General features: G+C 53.1%; 1 protein-coding gene across 1 annotated transcript in view; it reads left to right on the top strand.

The window, feature by feature from the left end:
* The window catches only part of LOC140425663 (plectin-like), a 620,159-nt gene that overhangs the window by 318,326 nt on the left and 280,840 nt on the right, over positions 1 to 20,993 (top strand).

The following is a 20,993-nucleotide window of genomic DNA, read 5'->3' as shown; positions in this document are numbered from 1 at the left end:
TCTCTCCCCATCGCCCTGTATCAATCCCAAACTAATCTCATTGCCCCGCTCTCTCCCCCGAGCCTTGTATCAATCCCCAAACAAATCCCACTGCCCCGCTCTCTCCCCATAGCCCTGTATCAATCTCAAACTAATCCCACTACCCCGCTATCTTCCCATAGCCCTGTATAAATACCCAATCTAATCCCACTGTCCCCCTCTCTCCCCATAGCGCTGTATCAATCCCAAATTAATCCCACTGCCCCGCTCTCTGCCTCGAGATCTGTGTCAATCCCAAACTAATCCCACTGCCCTGCTCTCCCTCCATAGCCCTGTATCAATCCCCAAACTAATCCCACTGCCCCACACTCTTCCCATAGCCCTGTATCAATACCAAACTAATCCCACTGTCCCCCTCTCTCCCCATAGCGCTGTATCAATCCCAAACTAATCCCACTGCCCCACACTCTTCACATAGCCCTGTATCAATCCCAAACTAATCCCACTGTCCCGCTCTCTCTCCAGAGCCCTTTATCAATCCCAAACTAATCCCACTGCCCCACTCTCTCCCCACAGCCCTGCATCAATCCCAAACTAATCCCACTGCCCCACTCTCTCCCCATAGCCCTGTATCAATCCCAAACTAATCCCACTGCCCCCTCTCTCACCATAGCCCTGTATCAATCCCCAAACAAATCCCACTGCCCCACAGTCTTCCCACAGCCCTGTATCAATCCCAAACTAATCCCACTGTCCCGCTCTCTCCCCATAGCCCTGTATCAATCCCAAACTAATCCCACTGCCCCACTCTCTCCCCATAGCCCTGTCTCAATCCCAAACTAATCCCACTGCCCCGCTCTCTCCCCATAGCCCTGTCTCAATCCCAAACTAATCCCACTGCCCCACACTCTTCCCATAGCCCTGTATCAATACCAAACTAATCCCACTGTCCCCCTCTCTCCCCATAGCGCTGTATCAATCCCAAACTAATCCCACTGCCCCACACTCTTCACATAGCCCTGTATCAATCCCAAACTAATCCCACTGTCCCGCTCTCTCTCCAGAGCCCTTTATCAATCCCAAACTAATCCCACTGCCCCACTCTCTCCCCACAGCCCTGTATCAATCCCAAACTAATCCCACTGCCCCACTCTCTCCCCATAGCCCTGTATCAATCCCAAACTAATCCCACTGCCCCCTCTCTCACCATAGCGCTGTATCAATCCCAAACTAATCCCACTGCCCACTCTCTCCCCGTAGCCCTGTATCAATACCAAACTAATCCCACTGTCCCCCTCTCTCCCCATAGCGCTGTATCAATCCCAAACTAATCCCACTGCCCCACACTCTTCACATAGCCCTGTATCAATCCCAAACTAATCCCACTGTCCCGCTCTCTCTCCAGTGCCCTTTATCAATCCCAAACTAATCCCACTGCCCCACTCTCTCCCCACAGCCCTGTATCAATCCCAAACTAATCCCACTGCCCCACTCTCTCCCCATAGCCCTGTATCAATCCCCAAACAAATCCCACTGCCCCACAGCCTTCCCATAGCCCTGTATCAATCCCAAACTAATCCCACTGTCCCGCTCTCTCCCCATAGCCCTGTATCAATCCCAAACTAATCCCACTGCCCCACTCTCTCCCCATAGCCCTGTCTCAATCCCAAACTAATCCCACTGCCCCGCTCTCTCCCCATAGCCCTGTCTCAATCCCAAACTAATCCCACTGCCCCACTCTCTCCCCATAGCCCTGTATCAATCACAAACTAATCCCACTGCCCCACTCTCTCCCCATAGCCCTGTATCAACCCCAAACTAATCCCACTGCCCCACACTCTCCCCATCGCCCTGTATCAATCCCAAACTAATCCCACTGTCCCACTCTCACCCCGTAGCCCTGTCTCAATCCCAAACTAATCCCACTGCCCCACTCTCTCCCCACAGCCCTGTCTCAATCCCAAACTAATCCCACTGCTCCACTCTCTCCCCATCGCCCTGTATCAATCCCAAACTAATCCCACTGTCCCGCTCTCTCCCCATAGCCCTGTATCAATCCCAAACTAATCCCACTGCCTCACTCTCTCCCCATAGCCCTGTATCAATCCCAAACTAATCCCACTGCCTCACTCTCTCCCCATAGCCCTGTCTCAATCCCAAACTAATCCCACTGCCCCACTCTCTCCCCATAGCCCTGTATCAATCCCAAAATAATCCCACTGTCCCGCTCTATCCCCATAGCCCTGTATCAAACCCAAACTAATCCCACTGCCCCACTCTCTCCCCATCGCCCTGTATCAATCCCAAACTAATCCCACTGTCCCGCTCTCTCCCCATAGCCCTGTATCAATCCCAAACTAATCCCACTGCCCCACTCTCTCCCCAGAGCCCTGTATCAATCCCAAATTAATCCCACTGCCCCACTCTCTCCCCATAGCCCTGTATCAATCCCAAATTAATCCCACTGTCCCGCTCTCTCCCCATAGCCCTGTATCAATCCCAAACTAATCCCACTGCCCCACTCTCTCCCCATAGCCCTGTCTCAATCCCAAACTAATCCCACTGCCCCGCTCTCTCCCCATAGCCCTGTCTCAATCCCAAACTAATCCCACTGCCCCACACTCTTCCCATAGCCCTGTATCAATACCAAACTAATCCCACTGTCCCCCTCTCTCCCCATAGCGCTGTATCAATCCCAAACTAATCCCACTGGCCCACACTCTTCACATAGCCCTGTATCAATCCCAAACTAATCCCACTGTCCCGCTCTCTCTCCAGAGCCCTTTATCAATCCCAAACTAATCCCACTGCCCCACTCTCTCCCCACAGCCCTGTATCAATCCCAAACTAATCCCACTGCCCCACTCTCTCCCCATAGCCCTGTATCAATCCCAAACTAATCCCACTGCCCCCTCTCTCACCATAGCGCTGTATCAATCCCAAACTAATCCCACTGCCCACTCTCTCCCCGTAGCCCTGTATCAATACCAAACTAATCCCACTGTCCCCCTCTCTCCCCATAGCGCTGTATCAATCCCAAACTAATCCCACTGCCCCACACTCTTCACATAGCCCTGTATCAATCCCAAACTAATCCCACTGTCCCGCTCTCTCTCCAGTGCCCTTTATCAATCCCAAACTAATCCCACTGCCCCACTCTCTCCCCACAGCCCTGTATCAATCCCAAACTAATCCCACTGCCCCACTCTCTCCCCATAGCCCTGTATCAATCCCCAAACAAATCCCACTGCCCCACAGCCTTCCCATAGCCCTGTATCAATCCCAAACTAATCCCACTGTCCCGCTCTCTCCCCATAGCCCTGTATCAATCCCAAACTAATCCCACTGCCCCACTCTCTCCCCATAGCCCTGTCTCAATCCCAAACTAATCCCACTGCCCCGCTCTCTCCCCATAGCCCTGTCTCAATCCCAAACTAATCCCACTGCCCCACTCTCTCCCCATAGCCCTGTATCAATCCCAAACTAATCCCACTGCCCCACTCTCTCCCCATAGCCCTGTATCAACCCCAAACTAATCCCACTGCCCCACACTCTCCCCATCGCCCTGTATCAATCCCAAACTAATCCCACTGTCCCACTCTCACCCCGTAGCCCTGTCTCAATCCCAAACTAATCCCACTGCCCCACTCTCTCCCCACAGCCCTGTCTCAATCCCAAACTAATCCCACTGCTCCACTCTCTCCCCATCGCCCTGTATCAATCCCAAACTAATCCCACTGTCCCGCTCTCTCCCCATAGCCCTGTATCAATCCCAAACTAATCCCACTGCCTCACTCTCTCCCCATAGCCCTGTATCAATCCCAAACTAATCCCACTGCCTCACTCTCTCCCCATAGCCCTGTCTCAATCCCAAACTAATCCCACTGCCCCACTCTCTCCCCATAGCCCTGTATCAATCCCAAAATAATCCCACTGTCCCGCTCTATCCCCATAGCCCTGTATCAAACCCAAACTAATCCCACTGCCCCACTCTCTCCCCATCGCCCTGTATCAATCCCAAACTAATCCCACTGTCCCGCTCTCTCCCCATAGCCCTGTATCAATCCCAAACTAATCCCACTGCCCCACTCTCTCCCCATAGCCCTGTATCAATCCCAAATTAATCCCACTGCCCCACTCTCTCCCCATAGCCCTGTATCAATCCCAAACTAATCCCACTGTCCCGCTCTCTCCCCATAGCCCTGTATCAATTCCAAACTAATCCCTCTGCCCCACACACTTCCCATAGCCCTGTATCAATCCCAAACTAATCCCACTGTCCCGCTCTCTCTCCAGAGCCCTTTATCAATCCCAAACTAATCCCACTGCCCCACTCTCTCCCCACAGCCCTGTATCAATCCCAAACTAATCCCACTGCCCCACTCTCTCCCCATTGCCCTGTATCAATACCAAACTAATCCCACTGCCCCGCTCTCTCCCTCGAGCTCTGCATCAATCCCAAACTAATCCCACTGCCCCGCTCTCTCACCATAGCCCTGTATCAATCCCCAAACTAATCCCACTGCCCCACACTCTTCCCATAGCCCTGTATCAATCCCAAACTAATCCCACTGCCCCACTCTCTCCCCATAGCCCTGTCTCAATCCCAAACTAATCCCACTGCCCCGCTCTCTCCCCATAGCCCTGTCTCAATCCCAAACTAATCCCACTGCCCAACTCTCTCCCCATAGCCCTGTATCAATCCCAAAATAATCCCACTGTCCCGCTCTATCCCCATAGCCCTGTATCAAACCCAAACAAATCCCACTGCCCCAGTCTCTCCCCATAGCCCTGTATTAATCCCAAACTAATCCCACTGCCCCACACTCTCCCCGTCGCCCTGTATCAATCCCAAATTAATCTCACTGCCCCGCTCTCTCCTCCGAGCCCTGTATCAATCCCCGAATTTATCCCACTGCCCCGCTCTCTCCCCATAGCCCTGTATCAATCCCCAATCTAATCCCACTGCCCCGCTCTCTCCCCATAGCCCTGTATCAATCCCCAAACTAATCCCACTGCCCCGCTCTCTCCCCATAGCCCTGTCTCAATCCCAAATTTATCCCACTGCCCCGCTCACACCCCATATCCCTGTATCAATCCCAAACTAATCCCACTGCCCCACTCTCTCCCCATAGCCCTGTACCAATTCCAAACTAATCCCACTGACCCGCTCTCATCCCATAGCCCTGTATAAATCCCAGACTAATCCCACTGTCCCGCTCTCTCCCCATAGCCCTGTATCAATCCCAAACTAATCCCACTGCCCCACACTCTCCCCATAGCCCTGTATCAATCCCAAACTAATCCCACTGCTCCACTCTCTCCCCATCGCCCTGTATCAATCCCAAACTAATCTCATTGCCCCGCTCTCTCCCCCGAGCCCTGTATCAATCCCCAAACAAATCCCACTGCCCCGCTCTCTCCCCATAGCCCTGTATCAATCTCAAACTAATCCCACTACCCCGCTATCTTCCCATAGCCCTGTATAAATACCCAATCTAATCCCACTGTCCCCCTCTCTCCCCATAGCGCTGTATCAATCCCAAATTAATCCCACTGCCCCGCTCTCTGCCTCGAGATCTGTGTCAATCCCAAACTAATCCCACTGCCCTGCTCTCCCTCCATAGCCCTGTATCAATCCCCAAACTAATCCCACTGCCCCACACTCTTCCCATAGCCCTGTATCAATACCAAACTAATCCCACTGTCCCCCTCTCTCCCCATAGCGCTGTATCAATCCCAAACTAATCCCACTGCCCCACACTCTTCACATAGCCCTGTATCAATCCCAAACTAATCCCACTGTCCCGCTCTCTCTCCAGAGCCCTTTATCAATCCCAAACTAATCCCACTGCCCCACTCTCTCCCCACAGCCCTGCATCAATCCCAAACTAATCCCACTGCCCCACTCTCTCCCCATAGCCCTGTATCAATCCCAAACTAATCCCACTGCCCCCTCTCTCACCATAGCCCTGTATCAATCCCCAAACAAATCCCACTGCCCCACAGTCTTCCCACAGCCCTGTATCAATCCCAAACTAATCCCACTGTCCCGCTCTCTCCCCATAGCCCTGTATCAATCCCAAACTAATCCCACTGCCCCACTCTCTCCCCATAGCCCTGTCTCAATCCCAAACTAATCCCACTGCCCCGCTCTCTCCCCATAGCCCTGTCTCAATCCCAAACTAATCCCACTGCCCCACACTCTTCCCATAGCCCTGTATCAATACCAAACTAATCCCACTGTCCCCCTCTCTCCCCATAGCGCTGTATCAATCCCAAACTAATCCCACTGCCCCACACTCTTCACATAGCCCTGTATCAATCCCAAACTAATCCCACTGTCCCGCTCTCTCTCCAGAGCCCTTTATCAATCCCAAACTAATCCCACTGCCCCACTCTCTCCCCACAGCCCTGTATCAATCCCAAACTAATCCCACTGCCCCACTCTCTCCCCATAGCCCTGTATCAATCCCAAACTAATCCCACTGCCCCCTCTCTCACCATAGCGCTGTATCAATCCCAAACTAATCCCACTGCCCACTCTCTCCCCGTAGCCCTGTATCAATACCAAACTAATCCCACTGTCCCCCTCTCTCCCCATAGCGCTGTATCAATCCCAAACTAATCCCACTGCCCCACACTCTTCACATAGCCCTGTATCAATCCCAAACTAATCCCACTGTCCCGCTCTCTCTCCAGTGCCCTTTATCAATCCCAAACTAATCCCACTGCCCCACTCTCTCCCCACAGCCCTGTATCAATCCCAAACTAATCCCACTGCCCCACTCTCTCCCCATAGCCCTGTATCAATCCCCAAACAAATCCCACTGCCCCACAGCCTTCCCATAGCCCTGTATCAATCCCAAACTAATCCCACTGTCCCGCTCTCTCCCCATAGCCCTGTATCAATCCCAAACTAATCCCACTGCCCCACTCTCTCCCCATAGCCCTGTCTCAATCCCAAACTAATCCCACTGCCCCGCTCTCTCCCCATAGCCCTGTCTCAATCCCAAACTAATCCCACTGCCCCACTCTCTCCCCATAGCCCTGTATCAATCCCAAACTAATCCCACTGCCCCACTCTCTCCCCATAGCCCTGTATCAACCCCAAACTAATCCCACTGCCCCACACTCTCCCCATCGCCCTGTATCAATCCCAAACTAATCCCACTGTCCCACTCTCACCCCGTAGCCCTGTCTCAATCCCAAACTAATCCCACTGCCCCACTCTCTCCCCACAGCCCTGTCTCAATCCCAAACTAATCCCACTGCTCCACTCTCTCCCCATCGCCCTGTATCAATCCCAAACTAATCCCACTGTCCCGCTCTCTCCCCATAGCCCTGTATCAATCCCAAACTAATCCCACTGCCTCACTCTCTCCCCATAGCCCTGTATCAATCCCAAACTAATCCCACTGCCTCACTCTCTCCCCATAGCCCTGTCTCAATCCCAAACTAATCCCACTGCCCCACTCTCTCCCCATAGCCCTGTATCAATCCCAAAATAATCCCACTGTCCCGCTCTATCCCCATAGCCCTGTATCAAACCCAAACTAATCCCACTGCCCCACTCTCTCCCCATCGCCCTGTATCAATCCCAAACTAATCCCACTGTCCCGCTCTCTCCCCATAGCCCTGTATCAATCCCAAACTAATCCCACTGCCCCACTCTCTCCCCATAGCCCTGTATCAATCCCAAATTAATCCCACTGCCCCACTCTCTCCCCATAGCCCTGTATCAATCCCAAACTAATCCCACTGTCCCGCTCTCTCCCCATAGCCCTGTATCAATTCCAAACTAATCCCTCTGCCCCACACACTTCCCATAGCCCTGTATCAATCCCAAACTAATCCCACTGTCCCGCTCTCTCTCCAGAGCCCTTTATCAATCCCAAACTAATCCCACTGCCCCACTCTCTCCCCACAGCCCTGTATCAATCCCAAACTAATCCCACTGCCCCACTCTCTCCCCATTGCCCTGTATCAATACCAAACTAATCCCACTGCCCCGCTCTCTCCCTCGAGCTCTGCATCAATCCCAAACTAATCCCACTGCCCCGCTCTCTCACCATAGCCCTGTATCAATCCCCAAACTAATCCCACTGCCCCACACTCTTCCCATAGCCCTGTATCAATCCCAAACTAATCCCACTGCCCCACTCTCTCCCCATAGCCCTGTCTCAATCCCAAACTAATCCCACTGCCCCGCTCTCTCCCCATAGCCCTGTCTCAATCCCAAACTAATCCCACTGCCCAACTCTCTCCCCATAGCCCTGTATCAATCCCAAAATAATCCCACTGTCCCGCTCTATCCCCATAGCCCTGTATCAAACCCAAACAAATCCCACTGCCCCAGTCTCTCCCCATAGCCCTGTATTAATCCCAAACTAATCCCACTGCCCCACACTCTCCCCGTCGCCCTGTATCAATCCCAAATTAATCTCACTGCCCCGCTCTCTCCTCCGAGCCCTGTATCAATCCCCAAATTTATCCCACTGCCCCGCTCTCTCCCCATAGCCCTGTATCAATCCCCAATCTAATCCCACTGCCCCGCTCTCTCCCCATAGCCCTGTATCAATCCCCAAACTAATCCCACTGCCCCGCTCTCTCCCCATAGCCCTGTCTCAATCCCAAATTTATCCCACTGCCCCGCTCACACCCCATATCCCTGTATCAATCCCAAACTAATCCCACTGCCCCACTCTCTCCCCATAGCCCTGTACCAATTCCAAACTAATCCCACTGACCCGCTCTCATCCCATAGCCCTGTATAAATCCCAGACTAATCCCACTGTCCCGCTCTCTCCCCATAGCCCTGTATCAATCCCAAACTAATCCCACTGCCCCACACTCTCCCCATAGCCCTGTATCAATCCCAAACTAATCCCACTGCTCCACTCTCTCCCCATCGCCCTGTATCAATCCCAAACTAATCTCATTGCCCCGCTCTCTCCCCCGAGCCCTGTATCAATCCCCAAACAAATCCCACTGCCCCGCTCTCTCCCCATAGCCCTGTATCAATCTCAAACTAATCCCACTACCCCGCTATCTTCCCATAGCCCTGTATAAATACCCAATCTAATCCCACTGTCCCCCTCTCTCCCCATAGCGCTGTATCAATCCCAAATTAATCCCACTGCCCCGCTCTCTGCCTCGAGATCTGTGTCAATCCCAAACTAATCCCACTGCCCTGCTCTCCCTCCATAGCCCTGTATCAATCCCCAAACTAATCCCACTGCCCCACACTCTTCCCATAGCCCTGTATCAATACCAAACTAATCCCACTGTCCCCCTCTCTCCCCATAGCGCTGTATCAATCCCAAACTAATCCCACTGCCCCACACTCTTCACATAGCCCTGTATCAATCCCAAACTAATCCCACTGTCCCGCTCTCTCTCCAGAGCCCTTTATCAATCCCAAACTAATCCCACTGCCCCACTCTCTCCCCACAGCCCTGCATCAATCCCAAACTAATCCCACTGCCCCACTCTCTCCCCATAGCCCTGTATCAATCCCAAACTAATCCCACTGCCCCCTCTCTCACCATAGCCCTGTATCAATCCCCAAACAAATCCCACTGCCCCACAGTCTTCCCACAGCCCTGTATCAATCCCAAACTAATCCCACTGTCCCGCTCTCTCCCCATAGCCCTGTATCAATCCCAAACTAATCCCACTGCCCCACTCTCTCCCCATAGCCCTGTCTCAATCCCAAACTAATCCCACTGCCCCGCTCTCTCCCCATAGCCCTGTCTCAATCCCAAACTAATCCCACTGCCCCACACTCTTCCCATAGCCCTGTATCAATACCAAACTAATCCCACTGTCCCCCTCTCTCCCCATAGCACTGTATCAATCCCAAACTAATCCCACTGCCCCACACTCTTCACATAGCCCTGTATCAATCCCAAACTAATCCCACTGTCCCGCTCTCTCTCCAGAGCCCTTTATCAATCCCAAACTAATCCCACTGCCCCACTCTCTCCCCACAGCCCTGTATCAATCCCAAACTAATCCCACTGCCCCACTCTCTCCCCATAGCCCTGTATCAATCCCAAACTAATCCCACTGCCCCCTCTCTCACCATAGCGCTGTATCAATCCCAAACTAATCCCACTGCCCACTCTCTCCCCGTAGCCCTGTATCAATACCAAACTAATCCCACTGTCCCCCTCTCTCCCCATAGCGCTGTATCAATCCCAAACTAATCCCACTGCCCACACTCTTCACATAGCCCTGTATCAATCCCAAACTAATCCCACTGTCCCGCTCTCTCTCCAGTGCCCTTTATCAATCCCAAACTAATCCCACTGCCCCACTCTCTCCCCACAGCCCTGTATCAATCCCAAACTAATCCCACTGCCCCACTCTCTCCCCATAGCCCTGTATCAATCCCCAAACAAATCCCACTGCCCCACAGCCTTCCCATAGCCCTGTATCAATCCCAAACTAATCCCACTGTCCCGCTCTCTCCCCATAGCCCTGTATCAATCCCAAACTAATCCCACTGCCCCACTCTCTCCCCATAGCCCTGTCTCAATCCCAAACTAATCCCACTGCCCCGCTCTCTCCCCATAGCCCTGTCTCAATCCCAAACTAATCCCACTGCCCCACTCTCTCCCCATAGCCCTGTATCAATCCCAAACTAATCCCACTGCCCCACTCTCTCCCCATAGCCCTGTATCAATCCCAAACTAATCCCACTGCCCCACTCTCTCCCCATAGCCCTGTATCAACCCCAAACTAATCCCACTGCCCCACACTCTCCCCATCGCCCTGTATCAATCCCAAACTAATCCCACTGTCCCACTCTCACCCCGTAGCCCTGTCTCAATCCCAAACTAATCCCACTGCCCCACTCTCTCCCCACAGCCCTGTCTCAATCCCAAACTAATCCCACTGCTCCACTCTCTCCCCATCGCCCTGTATCAATCCCAAACTAATCCCACTGTCCCGCTCTCTCCCCATAGCCCTGTCTCAATCCCAAACTAATCCCACTGCCTCACTCTCTCCCCATAGCCCTGTATCAATCCCAAACTAATCCCACTGCCTCACTCTCTCCCCATAGCCCTGTCTCAATCCCAAACTAATCCCACTGCCCCACTCTCTCCCCATAGCCCTGTATCAATCCCAAAATAATCCCACTGTCCCGCTCTATCCCCATAGCCCTGTATCAAACCCAAACTAATCCCACTGCCCCACTCTCTCCCCATCGCCCTGTATCAATCCCAAACTAATCCCACTGTCCCGCTCTCTCCCCATAGCCCTGTATCAATCCCAAACTAATCCCACTGCCCCACTCTCTCCCCATAGCCCTGGATCAATCCCAAATTAATCCCACTGCCCCACTCTCTCCCCATAGCCCTGTATCAATCCCAAACTAATCAGACTGTCCCGCTCTCTCCCCATAGCCCTGTATCAATTCCAAACTAATCCCTCTGCCCCACACACTTCCCATAGCCCTGTATCAATCCCAAACTAATCCCACTGTCCCGCTCTCTCTCCAGAGCCCTTTATCAATCCCAAACTAATCCCACTGCCCCACTCTCTCCCTCGAGCTCTGCATCAATCCCAAACTAATCCCACTGCCCCGCTCTCTCACCATAGCCCTGTATCAATCCCCAAACTAATCCCACTGCCCCACACTCTTCCCATAGCCCTGTATCAATCCCAAACTAATCCCACTGCCCCACTCTCTCCCCATAGCCCTGTCTCAATCCCAAACTAATCCCACTGCCCCGCTCTCTCCCCATAGCCCTGTCTCAATCCCAAACTAATCCCACTGCCCAACTCTCTCCCCATAGCCCTGTTTCAATCCCAAACTAATCCCACTGCCCCGCTCTCTCCCCATAGCCCTGTATCAATCCCAAAATAATCCCACTGTCCCGCTCTATCCCCATAGCCCTGTATCAAACCCAAACAAATCCCACTGCCCCAGTCTCTCCCCATAGCCCTGTATTAATCCCAAACTAATCCCACTGCCCCACACTCTCCCCGTCGCCCTGTATCAATCCCAAATTAATCTCACTGCCCCGCTCTCTCCTCCGAGCCCTGTATCAATCCCCAAATTTATCCCACTGCCCCGCTCTCTCCCCATAGCCCTGTATCAATCCCCAATCTAATCCCACTGCCCCGCTCTCTCCCCATAGCCCTGTATCAATCCCCAAACTAATCCCACTGCCCCGCTCTCTCCCCATAGCCCTGTCTCAATCCCAAATTTATCCCACTGCCCCGCTCACACCCCATATCCCTGTATCAATCCCAAACTAATCCCACTGCCCCACTCTCTCCCCATAGCCCTGTACCAATTCCAAACTAATCCCACTGACCCGCTCTCATCCCATAGCCCTGTATAAATCCCAAACTAATCCCACTGTCCCGCTCTCTCCCCATAGCCCTGTATCAATCCCAAACTAATCCCACTGCCCCACTCTCTCCCGGTAGCCCTGCCTCAATCCCAATCTAATCCCACTGCCCCACATTATTCCCATAGCCCTGTATCAATCCCAAACTAATCCCACTGTCCCGCTCTCTCTCCAGAGCCCTTTATCAATCCCAAACTAATCCCACTGCCCCACTCTCTCCCCACAGCCCTGTATCAATCCCAAACTAATCCCACTCTCTCCCCATAGCCCTCTATCAATCCCAAATTAATCCCACTGCCCCACTCTCTCCCCATAGCTCTGTATAAATCCCAAACTAATCTCACTGCCCCACTCTCTCCCCCGAGCCCTGTATCAATCCCCAAACTAATCTCACTGCCCCACTCTCTCCCCATAGCCCTGTCTCAATCCCAAACTAATCCCACTGCCCCACTCCTTCCCCATAGACCTGTCTCAATCCCAAACTAATCCCACTGCCCCACTCTCTCCCCATTGCCATGTCTCATTTCCAAACTAATCCCACTGCCCCACTCTCTCCCCATAGCCCTGTCTCAATCCCAAACTAATCCCACTGCCCCACACTCTTCCCATAGTCCTGTCTCAATCCCAAACTATTTCCACTGCCCCGCTCTCTCCCCATAGCCCTGTCTCAATCCCAAACTAATTCCACTGCCCCACTCTCTCCCCATAGCCCTGTCTCAATCCCAAACTAATCCCGCTGCCCAATTCTCTCCCCATAGCCCTGTAGCAATCCCCAAACTAATCCCACTGTGCCGCTCTCTCCCCGCTGCCCTGTATCAATCCCAAACTAATCCCACTGCCCAGCTCTCTCCCCATTGCCCTGTATCAATCCCCAAACTAATCCCACTGACCCGCTCTCTCCCCATAGCCCTGTCTCAATCCCAAACTAATCCCACTGTCCCACTCTCTTCCCATCGCCCTGTATCAATCCCAAACTAATCCCACTGCCCAGCTCTCTCCCCATTGCCCTGTATCAATCCCCAAACTAATCCCACTGCCCCGCTCTCTCTCCATAGCCCTGTCTCAATCCCAAACTAATCCCACTGCCCCACTCTCTCCCCATAGCCCTGTATCAATCCCAAACTAATCCCACTGCCCCGGTCTCTCCCCACAGCCCTGTCTCAATGCCAAACTAATCCCACTGCCCCACTCTCTCCCCATTGCCCTGTCTCAATCCCAAACTAATCCCAATGTCCCACACTCTTCCCATAGCCCTGTCTCAATCCCAAACTAATCCCACTGCCCCACTCTCTCCCCATAGCCCTGTATCAATCCCAAACTAATCCCACTGCCCTGCTCTCTCCCCATAGCCCTGTATCAATCCCAAACTAATCCCACTGCCCTGCTCTCTCCCCATAGCCCTGTATCAATCCCAAAACTAATCCCACTGCCCCACTCTCTCCCCATAGCCCTATATCAATCCCAAACTAATCCCACTGTCCCATTCTCTTCCCATAGCCCTGTATCAATCACAAACTAATCGCACTGTCTCACTCTCTCCTCATAGCCCTGTATCAATCCCAAACTAATCCCACTATCCCACTCTCTCCCCATAGCCCTGTATCATTCCCAAAACTAATCCCACTGCCCTGCTCTCTTCCCATAGCCCTGTATCAATCCCCAAACTAATCCCACTGCCCCGCTCTCTCCCCATAGACCTGTATCAATCCCCAAACTAATCCCACTGCCCCGCTCTCTCCCCATAGCCCTGTATCAATCCACAACCTAATCCCACTCCCCCTCTCTCCCCATAGTCCTCTAACAATCCCCAAACTAATCCAACTGCCCTGCTCTCTCCCCATAGCCCTGTGTCAATCCCAATCTAATCCCACTGCCCCGCTCTCCCTCCAGAGCCCTGTCTCAATCCCAAACTAATCCCACTGCCCCGCTCTCTCCGCATAACCCTGTATCAATCCCAAACTAATCCCACATGTCCCGCTCTCTTCCCATAGCACTGTCTCAATCCAAAACTAATCACACTGCCCCGCTCTCTCCCCATAGCCGTGTATCAATCCCAAACTAATCCCACTGCCCCGGTCTCTCCCCATAGCCTTGTATCAATCCCAAACTAATTCCACTGCCCCATTCTCTTCCCATAGACTTGTATCAAGCCCAAACTAATCCCACTGCCCCGCTCTCTCACCATAGCCTTGCATCAATCCCAAACTAATCCCACTGCCCCACTTTCTCCCCGTAGCCCTGTCTCAATCCCAAACTAATCCCACTGCCCCACTCTCTCCCCATAGCCCTGTCTCAATCCCAAACTAATCCCAATGCCCCACACTCTTCCCATAGCCCTGTCTCAATCCCAAACTAATCCCACTGCCCCACTCTCTCCCCATAGCCCTGTATCAATCCCAAACTAATCCCGCTGCCCTGCTCTCTCCCCATAGCCCTGTATCAATCCCAAACTAATCCCACTGCCCAGCTCTCTCCCCATTGCCCTGTATCAATCCCCAAACTAATCCCACTGCCCCACTCTCTCACCATAGCCCTGTATCAATCCCAAACTAATCCCACTGTCCCATTCTCTTCCCGTAGCCCTGTATCAATCCCAAACTAATCCCACTGTCTCACTCTCTCCTCATAGCCCTGTATCAATCCCAAACTAATCCTACTATCCCATTCTCTCCCCATAGCCCTGTATCATTCCCAAAACTAATCCCACTGCCCTGCTCTCTTCCCATAGCCCTGTATCAATCCCCAAACTCATCCCACTGCCCCGCTCTCTCCCCATAGACCTGTATCAATCCCCAAACTAATCCCACTGCCCCGCTCTCTCCCCATAGCCCTGTATCAATCCACAAACTAATCCCACTCCCCCTCTCCCCCCATAGTCCTCTAACAATCCCCAAACTAATCCCACTGCCCCGCTGTCTCCCCATAGCCCTGTGTCAATCCCAAACTAATCCCACTGCCCCGCTCTCTCCCCATAGCCCTGTCTCAATCCCAAACTAATCCCACTGCCCCACTCTCACCCCATAGCCCTGTCTCAATCCCAAACTAATCCCACTGTCCCACTCTCTCCCCATAGCCCTGTCTCAAACCCAAACTAATCCCACTGCCCCACTCTCTCCCCATAGTCCTGGCTCAATCCCAAACTAATCCCACTGCCCCACACTCTCCCCATCGCCCTGTATCAATCCCAAACTAATCTCACTGCCCCGCTCTCTCCTCCGAGCCCTGTATCAACCCCCAAACTAATCCCACTGCCCCGCTCTCTCCCCATAGCCCTGTATCAATCCCCAATCTAATCCTACTGCCCCGCTCACACCCCATAGCCCTGTCTCAATCCCAAATTTATCCCACTGCCCCGCTCACACCCCATAGCCCTGTCTCAATCCCAAACTAATCCCACTGCCCCACTCTCTCCCCATAGCCCTGTATCAATTCCAAACTAATCCCACTGACCCGCTCTCATCCCATAGCCCTGTATAAATCCCAAACTAATCCCACTGTCCCGCCATCTCCCCATAGCCCTGTATCAATCCCAAACTAATCCCACTGCCCCACTCTCACCCCATAGCCCTGTATCAATCCCAAACTAATCCCACTGTCCCGCTCTCTCTCCAGAGCCCTTTATCAATCCCAAACTAATCCCACTGCCCCACTCTCTCCCCACAGCCCTGCATCAATCCCAAACTAATCCCACTGCCCCACTCTCTCCCCATAGCCCTGTATCAATCCTAAACTAATCCCACTGCCCCGCTCTCTCCCTCGAGCTCTGTATCAATCCCAAACTAATCCCACTGCCCCGCTCTCTCACCATAGCCCTGTATCAATCCCCAACCTAATCCCACTGCCCCACATTCTTCCCATAGCCCTGTATCAATCCCAAACTAATCCCACTGTCCCGCTCTCTCCCCATAGCCCTGTATCAATCCCAAACTAATCCCACTGCCCCACTCTCTCCCCATAGCCCTGTCTCAATCCCAAACTAATCCCACAGCCCCGCTCTCTCCCCATAGCCCTGTCTCAATCCCAAACTAATCCCACTGCCCCACTCTCTCCCCATAGCCCTGTATCAATCCCAAAATAATCCCACTGTCCCGCTCTATCCCCATAGCCCTGTATCAAACCCAAACTAATCCCACTGTCCACTCTCTCCCCATAGCCCTGTATCAATCCCAAACTAATCTCACTGCCCCACACTCTCCCCATAGCCCTGTCTCAATCCCAAACTAATCCCACTGCCCCACACTATTCCCATAGCCCTGTCTCAATCCCAAACTAATCCCACTGCCCCACTCTCTCCCCATAGCCCTGTCTCAATCCGAAACTAATCCCACTGCCCCACTCTCTCCCCATAGCCCTGTATCAATCCCAAACTAATCCCACTGCATCGCTCTCTCCCCATAGCCCTGTATCAATCCCCAAGATAATCCCACTGCCCTGCTCCCTTCCCATAGCCCTGTATCAATCCCCAAACTAATCCCACTGGCCTGCTCTCTCCCAATAGCCCTGTATTAATCCCAAACTAATCCCACTGCCCCACTCTCTCCCCATAGCCCTGTCTCAATCCCAAACTAATCCCACTGCCTCGCTCTCTCCCCATAGCCCTGTATCAATCCCAAACTAGTCCCACTGCCCTGCTCTTCACAGTGGGAAAAATCCAATCCCCTCCGCACAGTGGGAAAGTCCCCCGTCCCCCATCCTCACAGTGGGAAAGTCCCCCCTCCACCACCTTCACAGTGTGAAAGTCCCCCCTCCCCCACCCTCACAGTGGGTAAGTCCCCCCTCCCCCACCCTCACAGTGGATAAGTCCCCCCTCCCCCACCCTCACAGTGGGTATGTCCCCCCTCCCCCACCCTCACAGTGGGAAAGTCCCACCTCCCCCACCCTCACAGTGGGAAGGTCCCCCTCCCCCATCCTTACAGTGGGAAAGTCCCACCTCCCCCACCCTCACAGTGGGAAAATCCCCTCCCCCCCACCCTCACAGTGGTAAAGTCCCCCCTCCCCCATCCTCACAGTGGGAAGGTCCCCCCTCCCCCATCCTCACAGTGGGAAGGTCCCCCCTCCCCCATCCTCACAGTGGGAAGGTCCCCTCCTCTCCCCATCCTCACAGTGGGAAAGTCCCCCCTCCCCACAGTGGGAAGGTCCCCCCCCTCCCCCCTCCCCCCTCCGCCTAGTTAGAAAGTCCCCCCCCCCTTCCCCCCTCCTCCCCCCTCCTCACAATGGGAAAGTTCCCCCCCCCTCCCCACAGTGGGAATGTCCCCCCCTCCCTCCTCCCCCAGTGGGAAAGTCCCCCCCCCCTCCCCCCAGTGGGAAAGTCCCCCCTCCCCACTGTGGGAAAGTCCCCCCCCCATCCTCACAGTGGGAAGGTCCCCCCCCCATTCTCACAGTGGGAAGGTCCAACCCCCCTCCCCCACCCTCACAGTGGAAAAGTCCCCCCTCTCTCACCCTCAACACCCTCACTGCCCTGCACTTCACAGTGGGAAAAGCCCATCCCCTCCTCACAGTGGGGAAGTCCCCCGTCCCCCATCCTCACAGTGGGGAAGTCCCCCCCTCCCCCATCCTCACAGTGGGAAAGTCCCCCCCCCTCCCCATCCTCACAGTGGGAAGGTCACGCCTCGCCCCTCCTCACAGTGGGAAAGTCCCCCCCTCCCCACCCACAGTGGGAAAGTCCCCCCTCCCCCCCCCCTCACAGTGGGAAAGTGTCCCCTACCCCACCCTCAAAGAACAACAAAGAACAAAGAAATGTACAGCACAGGAACAGGCCCTTCGGCCCTCCAAGCCCGTGCCGACCATGCTGCCCGACTAAACTACAATCTTCTACACTTCCTGGGTCCGTATCCTTCTATTCCCATCCTATTCATATATTTGTCAAGATGCCCCTTAAATGCCCCTATCGTCCCTGCTTCCACCACCTCTTCCGGTAGCGAGTTCCAGGCACCCACTACCCTCTGCGTAAAAAACTTGCCTCATACATCTACTCTAAACCTTGCCCCTCTCACCTTAAACCTATGCCCCCTAGTAATTGACCCCTCTACCCTGGGGAAAAGCCTCTGACTATCCACTCTGTCTATGCCCCTCATAATTTTGTATACCTCTATCAGGTCTCCCCTCAACCTCCTTCGTTCCAGTGAGAACAAACCGAGTTTATTCAACCGCTCCTCATAGCTAATGCCCTCCATACCAGGCAACATTCTGGTAAATCTCTTCTGCACCCTCTCTAAAGCCTCCACATCCTTCTGGTAGTGTGGCGACCAGAATTGAACACTATACTCCAAGTGTGGCCTAACTAAGGTTCTATACAGCTGCAACATGACTTGCCAATTCTTATACTCAATGCCCCGGCCAATGAAGGCAAGCATGCCGTATGCCTTCTTGACTACCTTCTCCACCTGTGTTGCCCCTTTCAATGACCTGTGGACCTGTACTCCTAGATCTCTTTGACTTTCAATACTCTTGAGGGTTCTACCATTCACTGTATATTCCCTACCTGCATTAGACCTTCCAAAATGCATTACCTCACATTTGTCCGGATTAAACTCCATCTGCCATCTCTCCGCCCAAGTCTCCAGACAATCTAAATCCTGCTGTATCCTCAGACAGTCCTCATCGCTATCCGCAATTCCACCAACCTTTGTGTCGTCTGCAAACTTACTAATCAGACCAGTTACATTTTCCTCCAAATCATTTATATATACTGCAAAGAGCAAAGGTCCCAGCACTGATCCCTGTGGAACACCACTGGTCACAGCCCTCCAATTAGAAAAGCATCCCTCCATTGCTACTCTCTGCCTTCTATGGCCTAGCCAGTTCTGTATCCACCTTGCCAGCTCACCCCCTCACCCATCCTCACAGTGGGAAAGTCCCCCCACTCCCCACCCTCACAGTGTGAAAGTTCCCCCCTCCCCCACCCTCACAGTGGGAAAGTCCCCCTTCCCCCCCTCATCACAGTGGGAAGGTCCCCTCCCCTCCCCCATTCTCACAGTGGGAAGGTCCGTCCCCCCTCCCCTCCCCACAGTGGGAAAGTCCCCACCCCCCTCCTCACAATGGGAAAGCCCCCCCCTCCCCCATCCTCACAGTGGGAAAGTCCCCCCACTCCCCATCCTCACAGTGGGAAGGTCACGCCTCGCCCACCCTCACAGTGGGAAAGTCCCCCCCTCCCCCATCATCACAGTGGGAAAGTCCCTCCTCCCCCACCCTCACAGTGGGAAAGTCCCCCCCCTCCCTCCTCCTCACAGTGGGAAAGTCGTCCCCCCTCACAGTGGGAAAATGTAGATAGGGAATTGTAGCCAATCCATGGCTTACCAGGGAACATAGAAATGAGCAGCAAGAGGATCCCATTTGGCCCTTGGAGCCTGCTCCACCATTCATTCTGATCTCCCCCCATAGCCTCTGATCCCTTTCACCCCCAGTGCTGTATCTAACTGCTTCTTCAAAACAGGCAATGTTTTAGCATCAACTACTTCCTGTGGGAATGAATTCCACAGGCTCACCACTCGTTGTGTGAAGAAATGTCTCCTTATCTCTGTCCGAAATGGTTTACCCTGAATCCTCAGGCTGTGACCCCTGGTTCTGGACACACCCATCATTGGTAACATCTTCCCTGCATCTATCCTGTCCAGTCCTGTTAGAATTTTATAAGTCTCTATGAGATCCCCCCTCATTCTTCTGAACTCCAGCGAGAACAATCCCAACCGAGTCAATCTCTCCTCATATGACAGTCCCGCCATCCCTGGAATCAGTCTGGTAAACCTTCGCTGCACTCCCTCGAGAGCAAGAACATCCTTCCTCAGAGAAGGAGACCAAAACTGCACACAATACTCCAGGTGTGGCCTCACCAAGGCCCTGTACAATTGCAGCAACACATCCCTGCTTCTGTACTCGAAACCTCTCGCGATGAAGGCCAACATACCATTAGCCTTCTTTACCGCCTGCTGCACCTGCAGCTTACCTTCAGCGACTGGTGTACGAGGACTCGTTGTCCGTTCCCCTCTCCTAATTTATGGCCATTCAGATAATAATCTGCCTTCCTGTTTTTGCTTTCAAAGTGGATAACCTCACATTTATCCACATTATACTGTATCTGCCATTCATTTACCCACTCACTCAGCCTGTCCAAATCACATTGAAGGATCTCTGCATCCTCCTCACAGCTCACCCTCCCACCCAACTTGGTGTCATCTGCAAATTTTGAGATGTTACATTTTGTTCCCTCGTCTGAATCATTAATATATATTGTGAATAGCTGGGGTTCCAGCACCGATCCCTGTGGTACCCCACTGGTTACTGCCTGCCAATTTGTAAAAGACCCATTTATTCCTCCTCTTCGTTTCTTATCTGTCAACCACTTTTCTATCCATCTCAATACACTACCCCCAATCCCATGAACTTTAATTTTACACGCTAATTTCTTATGTGGGGCTTTGTCAAAAGCTTCCTGAAAGTCCAAATACACCACATCCACTGGAGCTCCTTCATCAACTCTACCAGCTACATCCTCGAAGAATTCCAGTAGATTTGTCCAGCTTGATTTTCCCTTTATAAATCCCTGCTGACTCTGTCCAATCCTGCTACTGTTTTCCAAGTGCTCTGCTAGAAAACCTTTGAGAATGGATTTTAGAACTTTCTCTACTACTGACGTCAGGCTTACTGGTC

This window comes from Scyliorhinus torazame, chromosome 6 (genome assembly GCF_047496885.1).
Source record: "Scyliorhinus torazame isolate Kashiwa2021f chromosome 6, sScyTor2.1, whole genome shotgun sequence".
Lineage (NCBI taxonomy): Eukaryota > Metazoa > Chordata > Chondrichthyes > Carcharhiniformes > Scyliorhinidae > Scyliorhinus > Scyliorhinus torazame.
The sequence above is the reverse complement of the archived record's forward strand: the minus strand, read 5'-3'. Positions and strand labels throughout refer to the sequence as shown.